The 16,799-nt window shown below is 46.7% G+C and overlaps 1 protein-coding gene and 1 pseudogene across 3 annotated transcripts in view; one reads left to right on the forward strand and one right to left on the reverse strand.

Moving 5' to 3' along the window:
• Window positions 1-16,799, reverse strand: part of LOC134958358 (cadherin-related family member 3-like) — a 419,058-nt gene that overhangs the window by 150,070 nt on the left and 252,189 nt on the right. The window lies entirely within an intron of this gene.
• Window positions 6,582-6,700, forward strand: LOC134964769 (5S ribosomal RNA; annotated as a pseudogene).

Genomic DNA, 16,799 nt, shown 5'->3' on the forward strand with positions numbered 1-16,799 from the left:
AGACATAGGGATATTATGGGAGGATGATAGTAAATATACATAGAGTGTGAGTGGCGTTGTTGAAGGGAAATAGTAAGGAAATATGGGGAGGAAGGGGGGGGGGGCAAAAATTTAAGCTGTGTCTGTGTGTAGGGGTGAAGCAGGGCTGGTGATGAATATTACGTTGCTGTGATAGTGGATGAATTGGTGGGGGGGGTGGGGGAACTTGTATGTTGATGTGTGCAAGTTGATGAGGTACCCTGTATGGGCGTGAGGGTGGTGTAGTGTGGTGAGGCTAGGGGGAAAGAAAGGGGGGCTGGTGTGGGGATATCAGTGGGTGCGCGGTGGCTAGTGCATCGGTGGGCAAAATAAATGCGTGAGAGTATAGTATAATTAATGTAAATTTCTATTAATTTTGGGAATTATGTGTTGTAATTAAAATTGGCTATGTCCCAGGATATGGTTGGGATTGAAGAGTGTATAATGCATGTTACTGGACTGAAGGTGACAGGATGTAGATGAAGTGGTACTGTGTGCATGATGGGGGTGGGAGAAAATGTGCTGTGATGAAATGGGTGAGTCTGATATGTGTGAAATGTAATGGCTGGGGGTGTCTCAGTGTTGGTGTGCTGAGGGGTGTGTGGATGAAGAGGCGAGAAAGGACAGCGCATAGGTTATTGCTGGATAGGGAGTAATTTAAAGAAATGCACTATAATTTATGTATTCATTCAAACCAGATGGTTTGAGACATCCTAACCTAAAAGTCCACTCACTTTCTTTCTTAATGAGTTCTTTACTTAAGTCACCACCGCGTACGCCTAGGTGGACTCTATCTAGGCCAAAGGCGCGCATCTCACAGGGTGAACCATGGTGTGATGCATGGTAGTGTCTGGCTACTGATGTGAGTTTTTTGCCTTTCTGAAGATCCGATGTTGAATTTCGAATGGAACCCATGTGTTCCAAAATCCTGGTTTTGAATTTTCTAGTCGTCATGCCTACGTATCGTTGATTGCAATCACAGGTTAGACAGTAGACTACCCCTTGTGTGTCACAGTTAAAGAAGTGTTGTATGGAAATATCATTGCCAAGTCTGTCCTTGACATTGTCAGTTATCAATATCTGTGGGCAGGCTTTACATTGCCCACATGGAAAGGATCCCTTTGGGAGTTTGGATTTAGTCATTTCACGTGAGAAATGGCTCTGAACAAGCGTATCTTTAATGTTCTTGGATCTCCTCCAACTAATTTGCAAGGTGGGATCCAGTAAGGGTGATAACTCTGGATCTAAATGTAGGACAGGTAAGTGTTTTTGAATGGCATTTTTTAATAGACGCCATTCTGGACAGAAGGTCCCTACAAATCGAATCTTGGCATCAACTTTTGGTTCTTGGGGTTTGTCTTGGAAGATCAGGGATTCCCTGTTGGTTTTCAAGATGGAATGTTGAGCTCTTTTCAGAGAGCGTTTACTGTATCCCCGAGCTTGTAATCTGGTCACAAGTTCTCTGCTCTTCTGTTTAAACACCTTCTCCTCTGTACAATTCCGTCTAAGGCGGAGAAATTCGCCCTTAGGGATGTTTTCAATAGTAGGTGGGAAATGTGAGCTCGTCTGGTGCAGTATACTATTTGTGGCTGTATCCTTGCGAAAGAGCTCTGTAGCCAGGGTCCCACTGATTGTCTTATAGATGTTCAAGTCCAAAAAAGATATTTTGTCTCTGCTGATTGAATGAGTGAGAAAGATGTTCAGATCATTTACATTGAGGATGTTTATGAAGTCCAATAGGAGTTTCTCGTCCCCTTCCCAAATCACAAAGATATCATCAATGTATCTCAGCCAGTTGATGATATGTTGCGTATAAAAATGATTGGCATCATTGAAGACTATTGTTTGTTCCCACCAGCCGAGGAACAGGTTGGCATATGTGGGAGCACAGGCTGCGCCCATTGCTGTTCCCCGGATTTGCTGGAAAAATTGGTCACCAAAAGTGAAATAATTTTTATTGAGAACAAAGCTCAATATTTCACACAAGAAATCGTTAAATATATTTTTTTCTTCCATATCCAGGAAGAATTTCGTGGCTTGTACCCCTTGTGAGTGTGAAATGCTACTATACAGAGCTTCTACGTCTAAAGTGACTAGGATGCAGTTCTCATCTAGACATATGTCGTGTATTTTCCGTAGGAGATCAGAGGTGTCTTTGAGATAGGAGGGTAGTGTCATAACATGGTCTCTGAGATGTAAATCCAGAAATTTGCTTGGGGTTTCTAGGAGTCCACCATTTCCTGACACAATAGGTCTTCCAGGTGGTTTGTTGATGTTCTTATGTATCTTAGGCAATAAGTAGAATGTGGGTACCCTGGGATTCGAGACTTCAAGGTACTTAGCCTCTTGTTGTGTAATAGCCCCAATGGCAAATGCCTCTTCAATCATATGCATGTATTGCTTGTGAAATCTTGCTGTTGGATTGAGTGGTAATTTTATATAGCAGGATGTGTCCAGAAGTTGTCTCCGTGCTTCCTCCTCATACATTGTGATCGGCCATATAACAATGTTACCTCCCTTATCCGAGGGTTTGATGACGATGTCAGTCCAAGTTTTAATCTCTTTTAGGGCTTGTCTCTCTCTGTATTTGAGATTTTTAGTGAGACATTTTTTGCGGGAGTTGGTTTGGATCTCATCAAATTCTTTAGAAACCAGATCTAAAAAGACCCTGATTTCTGGGCTGTTGGTATCAGGAGGGAAAAAAGTAGACTTCAGTTTACATGTGGGTCTGGTTTTCCGTGAGGCGGAAATGTCCGAAGATGATTCCATGTGTAATTCCTCCAGTATTTGGATAGCTGTAAGATCTTCTTCGGTCAGTGATGGAAGTGATGCGCTGGGATCCTCCAAAGGTCCTGAATGGCTGGATGGTAGAGTTTTGATACTTGCGTCAAAAGGGGATTTGGCAAAGAATTTTTTTAATAATAATTTGCGGCCAAAGAGTCTGAGATCCTTCTCCCACAAAAACCTATTAAATGGTGATGTTGGTGAAAAAGATAGACCCTTGCTAAGAACCTCCAATTGATCTTCCGTGAGGATTTTGGTGCTGAGATTAATAATTTGCAATTTGTCTGTAATTATCACTTCCTGGTTGTCCGTACCGGATAGTGAGAGGTTCTTGGGGTGGTCCAATCCCGCTTGTTTCTGTCTGTGTTTCGTCCCCCCCTTCTTGTCGGCCTTGAGGCTTGTTTCTGCCTCTTGTACGTTGGCCTCTCCCTAAAAAAGGGTCCTCACTTTTATTATATCTATAGGTGAGGGTGCTTCCTTCGGGATGTTCTGTGGAGGAGTCTTCACTATAAACCACAAATAGTATACTGCACCAGACGAGCTCACATTTCCCACCTACTATTGAAAACATCCCTAAGGGCGAATTTCTCCGCCTTAGACGGAATTGTACAGAGGAGAAGGTGTTTAAACAGAAGAGCAGAGAACTTGTGACCAGATTACAAGCTCGGGGATACAGTAAACGCTCTCTGAAAAGAGCTCAACATTCCATCTTGAAAACCAACAGGGAATCCCTGATCTTCCAAGACAAACCCCAAGAACCAAAAGTTGATGCCAAGATTCGATTTGTAGGGACCTTCTGTCCAGAATGGCGTCTATTAAAAAATGCCATTCAAAAACACTTACCTGTCCTACATTTAGATCCAGAGTTATCACCCTTACTGGATCCCACCTTGCAAATTAGTTGGAGGAGATCCAAGAACATTAAAGATACGCTTGTTCAGAGCCATTTCTCACGTGAAATGACTAAATCCAAACTCCCAAAGGGATCCTTTCCATGTGGGCAATGTAAAGCCTGCCCACAGATATTGATAACTGACAATGTCAAGGACAGACTTGGCAATGATATTTCCATACAACACTTCTTTAACTGTGACACACAAGGGGTAGTCTACTGTCTAACCTGTGATTGCAATCAACGATACGTAGGCATGACGACTAGAAAATTCAAAACCAGGATTTTGGAACACATGGGTTCCATTCGAAATTCAACATCGGATCTTCAGAAAGGCAAAAAACTCACATCAGTAGCCAGACACTACCATGCATCACACCATGGTTCACCCTGTGAGATGCGCGCCTTTGGCCTAGATAGAGTCCACCTAGGCGTACGCGGTGGTGACTTAAGTAAAGAACTCATTAAGAAAGAAAGTGAGTGGACTTTTAGGTTAGGATGTCTCAAACCATCTGGTTTGAATGAATACATAAATTATAGTGCATTTCTTTAAATTACTCCCTATCCAGCAATAACCTATGCGCTGTCCTTTCTCGCCTCTTCATCCACACACCCCTCAGCACACCAACACTGAGACACCCCCAGCCATTACATTTCACACATATCAGACTCACCCATTTCATCACAGCACATTTTCTCCCACCCCCATCATGCACACAGTACCACTTCATCTACATCCTGTCACCTTCAGTCCAGTAACATGCACTATACACTCTTCAATCCCAACCATATCCTGGGACATAGCCAATTTTAATTACAACACATAATTCCCAAAATTAATAGAAATTTACATTAATTATACTATACTCTCACGCATTTATTTTGCCCACCGATGCACTAGCCACCGCGCACCCACTGATATCCCCACACCAGCCCCCCTTTCTTTCCCCCTAGCCTCACCACACTACACCACCCTCACGCCCATACAGGGTACCTCATCAACTTGCACACATCAACATACAAGTTCCCCCCCCCCACCAATTCATCCACTATCACAGCAACGTAATATTCATCACCAGCCCTGCTTCACCCCTACACACAGACACAGCTTAAATTTTTGCCCCCCCCCCCCCCTTCCTCCCCATATTTCCTTACTATTTCCCTTCAACAACGCCACTCACACTCTATGTATATTTACTATCATCCTCCCATAATATCCCTATGTCTATAGCGTTAGAATATAATCCCGGATTAGACGTGCTGTCTTAATATATCTGCATCATCATTTATATGTATTTATTTGATTATTTCTTTTTCATTTATTTTCATTTTCATTTTATTCATTTTTTCTTATGTACTTATCTTCCTATTTTATTATAATAATAATTCTTTTTTTATGTTCAATGATATCTAATTGCCTTGTATATTTCTCATTCCTTTTCGTGCAATGGGCCACTAACTGCAAGTTCAATTGGGATTCAATATAATTCAGAACAGCAGTTACATCTGTGCAGCAATTTGAAAGCGTAGGACACACCTCCCTTCTGATTGGACATTGACCAGCCCCTTTCAAGATAAAGCCCGCACGATCCCCTCCATGAACAGGAAGTGATCAAACCCGGTGAACGGGTGAAACGCGTCTTCCGTTCCGTACCCCACTGCCTGGGGGACAGCCGACTCCGGACAGCCTGAACCACGAGCAGCTCCTTCTCACGCAGCCGCTACATCAACCAGCCGCCACACACTGCCGCGACGGGACATTGGACATTGCGCTCCTTCCGTCTTCGAACACAGGCAGCCGCATCAGCCCTGCAGTCACGATTGGACATTCTATCATCAGTCAGCAATAGACTTTGACAGACTTCGTCTCTGGAATACACCAGGTAGACCGATCTGCTCCACGGCTATATTACACTGTGTAACCTCAGTAACTACTGTATCCCGCATTCGTGACATGCTTGGACTCTGATACGGATATCCCTTGTGTATACTGCATCTTGCCGCATACCAGTGACTGATCGCCCCTTCCATCCCGGGTAACATCTGCATAATTACAGTATATTTCTTGCATATTTATTGGTATTCAACTTTAGATGCGCATTTCATAATATTATTTACAAAAACTTTTTACATCATATTATACAAGTATCTGTTTCTTAGGCAGTCGGCACTTAGCGGCACCTTATTATTATCACATATGATATTGCCGAGCCTCGATGGGTTATCAGAGCTATGTTCAGTTATTAATCTGACATACTCATTGGCTCAGTATTTTTTCATATTATTTCAAGCTTCTCTTCTTCCTTTTTTTCTTGCTCTTTGTCCTTCCTCTGATCCACCCGGAGCATAGATTTATAGTAACATTTTCAACCATCATTATCATTAAGTATTTCTGTAGCTCTGACAACAGTGAGACATAACAAGTCTCAATTTATCTATATAGAACTGTTGTTACTATTTCCGAATCTTTCCACTTGATATCACTTTGAGACAAATTATATCAATCTGATAGCATCAAACAGATGTTGTTGCACGGTTTAAATCATCCTAACTTTCTGCCAATTTTTACAATCTGCTTTCTACAACATCAAGCACTAATATCACAGGTACCATCAGCACCCTGTAATTAACAGCTTTTTGACCATTAACCCTTCCTAAGCTAATTTAGATCAGTTTTGTTCCTTCCCTCTTCCCCCCTCCCCCCCCCCCCCTTATCTTCCAACTTTCACTAATTTCAGGACTCTCACCACTGATTCAGGGGTAACTATCCCTGTCTAACATTGGCAGCAGATCCCCTATTTTCTTCTCCAATCTATATCTACTCTTTTTCTTCTCCATTTCGTGAACTCTCATCAGTGATTCCCGAGCCTTCGATATCAAATATTTCTTCTACTTTCATACCACACTGGCAACGCCCGAATCCTTCCGATCTTGGAAGCTAAGCAGTGTCGGGCTGGGTTAGTACTCAAGTGGGAGACTCTTGAGGAATACTCAGTTTAGTAGAAATTCCTGGACGGTTTTGCTCAGCGTCTAACACTGACTGCAGATTCATCTTGCTCATTCCATCTTTATCTATCCTATCCGTCTCTTTACCATTATTTACAAGAGATCTAACCGACGTATCATCAACCTAATATCCACATAATTTTACCTACTTACCTACCTAGGATTCCTAGAGATTTCAGGCCTCCAGCTGTTATTTTCTGTATTTTCGCACCCAGGCAGTCCAGAACCATTATTCAGTATTTACACTGTAAATAAATTTTGTTCTGTGTTCCCTTTTTCCCTAAACCCCCACCCCACTTTGATATTTTTTACAGTATATTCTACTACCATTTTTACCGATTGTTGTTAATAAAAATTTTCATATAATTTCTACCATTTGTTTCTTCCGAGACTTCTATACACATACATATAAGAGTGCACCCACAAAAGAGTCTTCTTTTCTCTTTTCCCTGCTGCATGTTTTACTACTGACTCAGGGTGCACCACCAAATTCAAGATTTAATTAGAAAACATTGGTTTTCTCTTTGTACTCATAATATTTTGGTTTTAATAATATCTTTTGGATACATCATTATTTTCCAGTGCGGTATACCCCCAATACATTTATATATGCCGGCAGTGTCATAAACCTCCTGGCTCTGCAGTCTTGGGCTCCTATCAGGCACACAAAGGGTTAGTGAATTTATTGGGAGGGGTTAAAGGGTAATAGTCATCGGAATGTGATTGGAAGTGGCTGTAGAGGAGGAGTTAGGATATAAATAGGTAGGGAAGTTTCTAGAAGGTTCAGCCTCTTTTTGGACGTTGGACAGAGAAGTACAGTGTGCTCAGCACATATACTATTCACTTCTATTGTCTTTGATATTCTCTTCATTCTACTATAACTACAACTATTCTGCTTTGCTCTTCTGCTCTATTTCTATATTATTCCTTCCTATTCTATATTCCTTTCTTTCTCTTTCTGCTTATTCTTAATAAATATCTCCCCCTAACTGTATTTATGGAGCCCCTCGCTGTGTACACTGCCAGGCTGCGTAGAACGGTTAATGCCCCCGCCCGTTACCTCTCGTCACCCGGCCGGGATCAGGCGTCAGGCGGCGGGGCCGTGGACGGGGCCGGAGCACCTCTGACTGTGCGCGGCCGCGCGGCTTCCGGACGGGGGTCGACGGCGGCAGGAGGGAGTCTGCGCGGTGACGTTCCGTCTCTCCCCGCGCGCTACCTCACGGGCTCCGGTGGGAGTCGGGTAGCGGGCAGCGCGGGGAGGGGCAGGGGGGGAGTAGGTTTGGGGGCGCTCGCGGCTGCGGGCGCCCGTGACTGACATGGTCATGCCAGCGGTTAGGGGCAGGGGCCGTCCCAGGGACAGGGCTGCGATCCGTGGCCTTTCAGGTTCTATGGGACGAGCCCCTGCTGCAGTTGCCGCTGGGTGCGCGTCTCGGCCGAGACGCGGGGGGGCTGTTAGGGAAGATGGCAGAGCCGGGGGCAGTAGGGCCAGCTCTGAGCTGGTGTCAGCTCGGGAGCGACCGGCAGGACGCGCTTCCGGCAACGGATCGCGCAATGGCGCATATGGGGGAGGGGGGCGGAGCAGCTGCTCCGAGCAGCGCACTTAGGGCCAGGCGGCCCGCGGGCAGGGGTGCCCCTCCTATAGGTGGAAGGGAGACGCAGGAGTCTGGGTCTACTGACTCGGACGGGGAGGTCAATGCGAGGGCCCGCAGGAGAATTAGGCGCCAGGGGCAGCATGAGAGTAGCAGCTCACTGTTAGGCAGCAGCGTCTCTTCCACGGAGAGAAGAGTGCTAGGGGATGACTCCGTTATGGCATGTGCGCCCACATCCCGTAATAGGGGGGGCGCAGCTCCCTCTTTGCGAGATGGACAGTTGTATGCCGCGGTGGTTAGGTCTCCGGCCAGGAGGGGGACAAGAGGACAGAGTGCTCCAGACGGTGGTCGAGCACCGGGGGCATCAGTAGATACTACGGGCACGTCGGCTATATGCGCGGCGGTAGTGGCGGCCTTGGTCCCCCTGCTTACCACCGGACCCGGTGGGGCGCTAGGGGGTGGCGACGTGGATGCTGGGACGGTGTCGTCCCGAATAGCACGTGCATTGGAGCCAGCATTGGCCTCCGCGTTAGCTGGCCCATCTTGTAATGGTTCGCGTGCAGCTCCTAGTGCCAGCAATGTTCCTGGGGGGACGGGTGTGTTAACCGCTTTCACATCTGCAGCAGCGGTTAATCGACCTGGCGAAGACGTGATGGAGCGAGAACAGGCTCCGGATTCCAGAGAGGGCGCGGCTGTGGAAGGACGGGCAGCTGGCGCGTCAGGTGAGTCCGCGTCTGACCCTGATTGGGTCGGCTCTGCAGTGAGCGTTGCAAGTGCATCTTCATCTGCTTCGCAGGGGTCCTCTTCCTCTGCATATGACCGAAGGCGTAGGCATAGACAGCGCAGGAGGGCGCGAGACGAAACAAGTTTGTCTTCCACATCCTCTGGGTCCTCGGAATCTTCTAGGGAACGGAGGCGGGGCTCCAGGCGCAGAGGAGGGAAGAAGCGCAGGCGTTCGTCGTCATCCAGCATGTCCGTGGAATCGGGGCAGTCCGACGAAGTGCGTTGCGCGAACACGGCGGTCCTTCGCGGTCTACGGCCCAGGGTGAAGGAACGGATTAGGAAGGGCCGTTATGTGAACATTTTCGCACTAACGGGCAAGACTAAAAAGGCGCTTGCAACCGCTAGGAAAAAAGGGGGTGCGGCGGAAGAAGCCTACATGTCCTATCAGAATTGGCTGCGAGGCATGTATGTCTTTGCAGCCTGTTACCTGGGGTCGCGACCTGATGAACATATTAACGTTGTTCGTTATATGTTCCTCATTCACAAGCTTTCTACCAAGGGTCCGGCATGGCGCTCCTATGATGAGGAGTTTCGCCGAAAGCAGCATGGGCGAGACGTGATGGACTTTGGCAAAAAGTATGTCGAACTCTACGTGGAGGTGACGAATGACGATGACTCACCGACCGAGGCGGTGCCGCAGGCCAGCAAAACCGCGGTCCCGCGGTGGCCAACTCTAAATAGAGCCCCCACTCGTGTCCGCGTGGAGGCGATGTCGGGATGGCTTAATGATTATCCCGACTGCGCGGCGGCGGAATTTCTGTACTCTGGGTTTTCAGAGGGGTTTTGCCTGCCTATCACTGGGGAAGTCAGGTCAGGTACCGGCAGAAATTTGCGTTCAGCGAGGGAATTTCCGGGTATATTACGGGAGAAGGTGATGGGCGAAGTGGTTTTGGGACGCATGGTGGGTCCCTTTCAGGATCCTCCGGTCGAAGGCTTACTGCTATCGCCGGTGGGCGTAGTACCCAAAAAGGCCTCGGGCAAGTTTCGGCTGATTCAGCATCTATCTACTCCAGAGGGTTTCTCGGTGAATGATGCCATTGAGGGTGGCCTCTGCAGCGTGACTTATCAGTCATTTGAGTCTGCGTTGGCATTAATCCGCTCCTTTGGTGCGGGTGCCCTCCTATGCAAGCTGGATGTTGAGTCGGCTTTCCGCTTGTTGCCATTACATCAGTCGGCATTTAAATATATGGGTTTTCGGTTGGACGACGGGTTTTATTTTGACAAGTGCTTGCCAATGGGTTGTGCCATATCCTGTGCGTATTTTGAACTCTTTAGTTCATTTTTGCACTGGTGTTTGGTGCAATACTCGGGGGAGGAAGGGGTCGCACATTATCTGGATGACTTCCTCCTGGTGGGTCCGGCAGGGTCCTCACGTTGCGCTCAGCTCTTGGAAAAAGCGGAGAGGCTGTTCCATGGTTTTGGGGTTCCCATAGCAGTGGACAAGACAGAGGGGCCTGCGGAAGTCATTACATACCTGGGTATTGAAATAGATACCGTGGCAGGTTTATGTAGGCTTCCTCAGGAAAAAGTGGCGCGTTTGCACGACGGAGTCCTGCTGGCATTAGCCGGGGGTAAGGTTACACTTAAGCAAGCCCAGAATTTATTTTTCTATGTGTGTATTAAGGTTGTTTAAGTTGTCTTTGTTCCACTACAATAAAACTTTAGAAAATAGTTGTCTCTCAATTAGGTGGAGCTATAAATAGTACCCAGGCATTATTAAAGTTAGAGGGCATTTTGTCCCTCCTGGAATTGGTCATGTTGAGAGCATTCGCTGCACAGATAGAGGGCATTGACACCGGAATCCAGGCCATGAGTACGACTACAGGACAGGCAAGGAAGCTGACGGGGCAGAGAGAGAGGGTGGCACAAAGTAATGGGCAAAAAGGGAACAGTGGCACCGAGGGGGGGGGGGGGAATTGGATACCAATTATCCCTTCTTGCCTGTCAGCAGCAGCACAGCAACCTGTGGCCCCAGCCCGGCACATGCTGCTGCAGCACTGATCACCCCTGCTCCCAAACTGGGGCACACAGCTGATCCTGTTATATACTGCCTCCCCAGTCACCCACTATCTCCCTGTCACCCATGCCTATTCCCATCAGGCTCTGCTTCTCTGTCTCCCACTGTCTCTCCCTGTCACCCACTGTCTCACCCTCTACCTCTCCCTTGCATCATAATCTCCCTAATCACCCTCTATCTCCTGTCAGCCACTGCCTCTTCCTGTCATCATCTATGTCACCCACTGCGTCACACTGGTGTCACCCACTTCCTCCCTCCTATCACCCATGTAATGACATCACCCACTGCCTCTCACTATCACCCTCTCCTTCCACCCTCTGCCTCTCCCTGTCACCCAGTGCCTTTCCGTCTCCCATTATCTCCCCCCATCACCCTCTGCCTCTTCACTGCGTTTCTATCTTCCCATCACCCTCTTTCTCCTTTCACCCTCTGAGAGCATCATCCTCTCCCAGTCATACAGATACAGCATTTGCTTTGAAGCCGTGCCCATTGTTATGAGACCACGCCCACTTTACCAGGAGTGCACGCTCCTTCACCGCACGCAGCATTACCCATGATTTCCCTGTTATGGTGCCCCCCTGCCAATTTGTTATGGATCCGCCCCTGCCCAGGGCTGTGACAACGTAAGGTCAGACTTTTCTTTTTTTTTAAGCGCCAATCATTTAAAGGGCATGGTTTTGCCTTGTAAATGATTGCCACTTTAATAAAACGTCCGAGTTTGGCCGTAAACCTGCAGGTCTAGCCAAAACGGACGTCATTACATCCAACCTATTGCGTTTTTATAATTAAATGTGCATAAACTTATTATTCCATTAAATCCTGTGACTATAATCCTAAAATAATCTTTCAGTGGTTGTGTGTGACATTTCTTCTTCTTTTGTACTTATTTCACTGTCTTTATCTAGATTAGCACCCTACACATTTTGTCAAATAAAAAAAAATATATACTGTAACTGTTAGATTGAATTGCTTTTTGTTCTTCTTCCTTATATACAATTGATATTACCAAATAAAATTATCATCACCAGATTTATAAGATAATTCATATATAGTTAGTGTAATTAATACCAAATGCAATAGATTGGTAAACAAATACAGTATAATTTCCATTTATACAACATATGCTATAATCTACATTTATACTACATAAAAATATACAAAGATATCGGCCCTCATTCCGAGTTGATCACTCGCTAGCTACTTTTAGCAGCCGTGCAAACTCATAGTCGCCGCCCACGGAGGAGTGTATTTTCGCTTTGCAAGAGTGTGAACGCCTGTGCAGCCGAGCGGTACAAAAACATTTTGTGCAAAACAAGACCAGCCCTGTAGTTACTTATTCTGTGCGATGATTGCTGCGATGAAGGTCCCGGAATTGACGTCAGATACCCGCCCTGCAAACTCCTGGACACACCTGCGCTTTTCCAAACACTCCCAGAAAATGGTCAGTTGACACCCATAAACGCCTTCTTCCTGTCAATCTCCTTGCGATCGGCTGTGCGAATGGAATCGTCACCAGAAGCAATGCAAAACACTGATGCTGTTTGTACCCGTACACCGTGTGTGCGCATTGCGACCCATACGCATGCGTAGTTTTACTGTTTTTTTTAAATGATCGCTACGCAGCGAACAACGGCAGCTAGCGATCAACTCGGAATGAGGGCCATCATTCCTTGGGAAAACACAGAACTGCAAAACTTCTATTAGGAAATTAAAAGGATTTAGACGAACTTGAGATATTTCATGAAAAGATTTCAGCATTCTGTCTGTACACAGGTTTCCTATAAGTGCCGATGCATACTGTAATGTACAAAGGCTTTGATGAAGCAGTTCTGCAAGACCACTTAATTCCTGTAATATTAACAGGAAATGTCTAGAACAGTAGCATGGATGGCTACATGGTGACGGAATTGTTTGACCTGTAATTCTTTTCTAGATTGATTCTTTTGAAACCCGCACATGGTACAATGGTCTGCCAATTGGTAAACAATGAGCTAATTGTTCAAGCAAATGGCACCACTTGTGGGCAGCTTACAGGCTTGTCTAGACAAGAACCTTTTCAGAAAGGATTTACATCACATTCCAAACAGAATACAATGTACACACATAGGAGGCAGCTTTGTAGGTGCCTGAACACAGTGTCGAACCGGGGCATAAAGGGCTCACTGGGGGAATGCAGTGATAGGAGCCCAAACTTAGGGGAGTAGACAGCCTCCAGAGGGGGTGCGGCCAGCCACCACACAGGCTTGGCTAATCATTTCAGCATGCATGGTCTGGACCCCTTGATAAATAAAGTCCATGCATGAAAATGTACCAGATTAATAACAGCAATGCACTGTAGAAAATGGAAAATGTACCCAAGCAATGGGGCCCACCAAGAGTTTCCCCTGTAACTCTGTGGGCCGGTCCTACCCTGCCTGAGCTTCCCTAATACATGTGCTGCCAGTATCCTTTCATTGCATGCCATTTCTGCTTTAAATATAGATGGGGGGGGGGGGGGGGGGGTTGTCCTTATAAAGTTGTCTCCTATGTGTACACATATCGGGTTATATGCATCATGGAAAGTGGATGTGTAGGATTCTGTCTAAAAATCTTTCCAAGCTTTTGTCCTCTGTTATCAAGCATTTCATACCTCCCAACTACTTGTTAATAGCACGGGACCCTTGTGTGAAAAGGGGGCATGGCCTCCTGACAGTGGGCTTGTCTTTGTGGGAAATGCCGTCCACGCGAGCCATTCTACGATCCCAACACAATGAGATCATGCCCAACGTCTCTCTTCACGGAACAGATGCATGCACGCGGCATCTATTCATTGAGTGAGAGGAGGCTTCCCAATGTCCCCCTCTCACTGGATAGGACAGTGTTCAAAGAGTGGAACTGTCCCGCCAAAAGCTGGACAGTAAAATGGGAAAAGGGTGAGAGACTAAAAGCATAGAATTTGATGGTGGATAAGAACCTTGTGGTCCATCTAGTCTGCCCCCTATTTTTTTTTTCATCTTTTTTTTATCCTATTTGTTACCTAGCACCTCTAATGTGCTAAACCACCTAACATCCCATTCCATTCCATTGAAAGGACACTTAAAGCCACGCCCACCATGGCAGGTGCCTTATGCCCGTACCGAATCACAGCTGAACAGAGGTTGGGACAGTCCAATCAGAACAGTTGGGAGGTATGAGAACAATGTCAAAGGTATTATAATTAAGGGAGACATGTACTAAGTAGTGATAAAATTAGGGAAGTGAGCCAGTGGAGAAGTTGCCCATGGCAACCAATCAGCATTGACGTAACATTTATAATTTACATACTAAAAAAAGTATACAGAGCAGCTGATTGGTTGCCATGGGCAACTTCTCCACTGGCTAACTTCTCCACTTTTATCACTGCTTAGTACATCTCCCTCTAAATCTTTGGCAGTACACAGCACTGACTACTCATCCTTCAAATTTCCCTACCCTGCTGATTTATGGGTAAACTAGATGTCAGCACCTAATGTCGGTATCCCGAGCGTCAGCATCCTGAATGCATCCCATCTGTACACCCTATTTAAATCTTTATATTTGCAATCCCGAAATGATAATATAAATACTGAATTTCTCTAACGTCCTAAGTGGATGCTGGGGACTCCGTAAGGACCATGGGGAATAGCGGCTCCGCAGGAGACTGGGCACAAAAGTAAAGCTTTAGAACTACCTGGTGTGCACTGGCTCCTCCCCCTATGACCCTCCTCCAAGCCTCAGTTAGATTTTTGTGCCCGAACGAGAAGGGTGCACACTAGGTGGCTCTCCTGAGCTGCTTAGTGAAAAGTTTAGTTTTAGGTTTTTTATGTTCAGTGAGACCTGCTGGCAACAGGCTCACTGCATCGAGGGACTAAGGGGAGAAGAAGCGAACTCACCTGCGTGCAGAGTGGATTGGGCTTCTTAGGCTACTGGACATTAGCTCCAGAGGGACCGATCACAGGCCCAGCCATGGATAGGTCCCAGAGCCGCGCCGCCGGCCCCCTTACAGAGCCAGAAGACAGAAGAGGTCCGGAAAATCGGCGGCAGAAGACGTCCTGTCTTCAACAAGGTAGCGCACAGCACTGCAGCTGTGCGCCATTGCTCTCAGCACACTTCACACTCCGGTCACTGAGGGTGCAGGGCGCTGGGGGGGGGGCGCCCTGAGACGCAATAAAAACACCTTGGATGGCAAAAAAAATGCATCACATATAGCTCCTGGGCTATATGGATGAATTTAACCCCTGCCAGAATACACAGAAAAATGGGAGATAAGGCCGCCGAGAAGGGGGCGGAGCCTATCTCCTCCGCACACTGGCGCCATTTTCCCTCACAGCTCCGTTGGAGGGAAGCTCCCTGGCTCTCCCCTGCAGTCACTACACTACAGAAAGGGTTAAAAAAAGAGAGGGGGGCACTAATTACGCGCAGTATTAAAAATACAGCAGCTATAAGGGGAAAAACACTTATATAAGGTTATCCCTGTATATATATAGCGCTCTGGTGTGTGCTGGCAAACTCTCCCTCTGTCTCCCCAAAGGGCTAGTGGGGTCCTGTCCTCTATCAGAGCATTCCCTGTGTATGTGCTGTGTGTCGGTACGTTTGTGTCGACATGTATGAGGAGAAAAATGATGTGGAGACGGAGCAGATTGCCTGTAATAGTGATGTCACCGCCTAGGGGGTCGACACCTGAGTGGATGAACTGTTGGAAGGCATTACGTAACAGTGTCAGCTCTGTATAAAAGACAGTGGTTGACATGAGACAGCCGGCTACTCAGCTTGTGCCTGTCCAGACGTCTCATAGGCCGTCAGGGGCTCTAAAGCGCCCGTTACCTCAGATGGCAGATATAGACGCCGACACGGATACTGACTCCAGTGTCGACGGTGAAGAGACAAATGTGACTTCCAGTAGGGCCACACGTTACATGATTGAGGCAATAAAAAAAATGTTTTACACATTTCTGATAATACGAGTACCATCAAAAAGGGGTATTATGTTCGGTGAGGAAAAACTACCTGTAGTTTTCCTGAATCTGAGAAATTAAATGAGGTGTGTGATGATGCGTGTGTTTCCCCCGATAACAACTGATAATTTCTAAAATGTTATTGGCATTATATCCTTTCCCGCCAGAGGTTAGGGTGCGTCGGGAAACACCCCCTAGGGTGGATAAAGCGCTCACACGCTTGTAAGAACAAGGGCTCTACCCTCTCCTGAGATGGCCGCCCTTAAGGATCCTGCTGATAGAAAGCAGGAGGGTATCCTAAAATGTATTTACACACATACTGGTGTTATACTGCGTCCAGCAATCGCCTCAGCCTGGATGTGCAGTGCTGGGTTGGCGTGGTCGGATTCCCTGACTAAAAATATTGATACCCTAGATAGGGACAGTATATTATTGCCTATAGAGCATTTAAAAGATGCATTTCTATATATGCGTGATGCACAGCGGAATATTTGCCGACTGGCATCAAGTCTAAGTGCGTTGTCCATTTCTGCCAGTAGAGGGTTATGGACACGACAGTGGTCAGGTGATGCGGATTCCAAACGGCATTTGAAAGTATTGCCTTATTAAGGGGAGGAGTTATTTGGGGTCGGTCTTTCAGACCTGGTGGCCACGGCAACAGCTGGGAAATCCACGTTTGTACCCCAGGTCGCCTCTCAACATAAGAAGACGCCGTATTATCAGGCGCAGTCTTTTCGTGGGCAAGCGGGCAAAAGGTT

The sequence above is a fragment of the Pseudophryne corroboree genome, chromosome 9 (assembly GCF_028390025.1).
Source record: "Pseudophryne corroboree isolate aPseCor3 chromosome 9, aPseCor3.hap2, whole genome shotgun sequence".
NCBI classification, from domain to species: Eukaryota; Metazoa; Chordata; class Amphibia; order Anura; family Myobatrachidae; genus Pseudophryne; species Pseudophryne corroboree.